Genomic DNA, 2,500 nt, shown 5'->3' with positions numbered 1-2,500 from the left:
GGTATTTGGCTCCTAAAACACAGGACTTTCAAGCTGGGGAGCGGAGTTCATGTGAAGAAATTAACAATTAGTATACAGCTGTTATACATCATATCATCCATACAGAGATAGTAGTATACAGCTGTTATACATCATATCATCTATACAGGGATAGTAGTATACAGATGTTATACATCATATCATCCATACAGGGATAGTAGTATACAGCTGTTATACATCATATCATCCGTACAGGGATAGTAGTATACAGATGTTATGCATCATATCATCCATACAGAGATAGTAGTATACAGCTGTTATACATCATATCATCCATACAGAGATAGTAGTATACAGCTGTTATACATCATATCATCTATACAGGGATAGTAGTATACAGATGTTATACATCATATCATCTATACAGGGATAGTAGTATACAGCTGTTATACATCATATCATCTATACAGGGATAGTAGTATACAGCTGTTATACATCATATCATCTATACAGGGATAGTAGTATACAGCTGTTATACATCATATCATCCGTACAGGGATAGTAGTATACAGATGTTATGCATCATATCATCCATACAGAGATAGTAGTATACAGCTGTTATACATCATATCATCTATACAGGGATAGTAGTACAGCTGTTATACATCATATCATCCATACAGGGATAGTAGTATACAGCTGTTATACATCATATCATCCATACAGAGATAGTAGTATACAGCTGTTATACATCATATCATCTATACAGGGATAGTAGTATACAGCTGTTATACATCATATCATCCGTACAGGGATAGTAGTATACAGATGTTATGCATCATATCATCCATACAGAGATAGTAGTATACAGCTGTTATACATCATATCATCCATACAGAGATAGTAGTATACAGCTGTTATACATCATATCATCCATACAGGGATAGTAGTATACAGCTGTTATACATCATATCATCCATACAGGGATAGTAGTATACAGATGTTAAGACATATTAAAATATATGACACACTGATATCAGTGTACAAGTTCAGGTATCAGAATCGGTATCTGGAAGCAAAAAAATGGTATCGGACCATCTCTAATGGCAACAAAACTGTTGGCGCGTCCCACATGATACAAGCCTTCTGTGATCTCACGCACACACCCCCTCCTCCACGCAGCTGCTAGTAGCCAAGGAGGACATGGAGGATAAAAAAAAACATGATGGACTCTTCAGAGACGTCATTATCTTCACTGCGCGGAAAAGTCGCCACAATCTTCTGAACATACGTACGTTAGCTTTGGAGCAACTCATTTGGCAACGGCTTGAATGTAACGTTAACGTTCATTAATACCCAAAAAGTTACGCACTAAAGCTTTAGAATAAATAAAAGGAGATTGTACTGAATATAAGGGCGTTTTCACACCTACCTCATTTGGTCCGGACTTTCGGACTTTTCAGTTTAGTCCATCCATCCATCCATCTTCGTACGCTTATCCGGGGTCGGGTCGCGGGGTAGCAGCTCCAGCAGGGGACCCCAAACTTCCCTTTCCGAGCCACATTAACCAGCTCCGACTGGGGGGATCCCGAGGCGTTCCCAGGCCAGGTTAGAGATATAATCCCTCCACCTAGTCCTGGGTCTTCCCGAGACCTCCTCCCAGCTGGACGTCCCTCCACCTAGTCCTGGGTCTCCCCCGAGGCCTCCTCCCAGCTGGACGTCCCTCCACCTAGTCCTGGGTCTCCCCGAGGCCTCCTCCCAGCTGGGACGTCCCTCCACCTAGTCCTGGGTCTCCCCGAGGCCTCCTCCCAGCTGGGACGTGCCTGGAACACCTCCCTAGGGAGGCGCCCAGGGGCATCCTTACCAGATGCCCGAACCACCTCAACTGGCTCCTTTCGGCGCGAAGGAGCAGCGGCTCTACTCGAGCTCCTCACGGATAACTGAGCTTCTCACCCCTATCTCTAAGGGAGACGCCAGCCCCCCCTCCTGAGGAAACCCCATTTCGGCCGCTTGTACCCTGGATCTCGTTCTTTCGGTCATGACCCAGCCTTCATGACCATAGGTGAGACTAATCTGTTTCAGTTTAGTCTGAACCAAAATTGCAGGTTGGTCCGATCAAAAGAGGTCTCGGTCCGGACCAAACTGAACCATGGTTGGATTCGGTGAAACCACTTTTCGGATGGTTCCGACTTTTGGACCAATTACAGGAAGTTAGGCAACTATGTACCATAGAAGAACAACAAAAAACCCCGAAAAAAACAACAACCTTTTTGGCACTACGAGAACTCACATTTCTCGTGAGTGCGGCGCTTGTAGTTGGTGCTGACGTTGTTGCTGCTGGTAGTAATACCATAATAACGCAATCGTGATTTTGCTCATTCATTTGTTCGTTCATTTTCATTCCTACGGAAAAGAATACCCGCCGAAAAAATGCCAAAATGACAACACGCCAACGTCACGCGCCTGCCTGTCTACTCGCCAATCAAAGGGAAGACGCAACACACGTGCGTGGTGACGACGC

At 44.4% G+C, this 2,500-nt stretch overlaps 1 protein-coding gene across 5 annotated transcripts in view; it reads left to right on the top strand.

Annotated features, from left to right (window-relative positions):
- Positions 1-2,500, top strand: part of LOC144515900 (nesprin-2) — a 58,226-nt gene that overhangs the window by 28,990 nt on the left and 26,736 nt on the right. The gene's annotated exons all lie outside the window — the stretch shown is intronic.

The sequence above is a fragment of the Sander vitreus genome, chromosome 3, assembly GCF_031162955.1.
Source record: "Sander vitreus isolate 19-12246 chromosome 3, sanVit1, whole genome shotgun sequence".
Lineage (NCBI taxonomy): Eukaryota > Metazoa > Chordata > Actinopteri > Perciformes > Percidae > Sander > Sander vitreus.
Note: the sequence above shows the minus strand (reverse complement) of the source record. Positions and strands in the feature narration are given on the sequence as shown.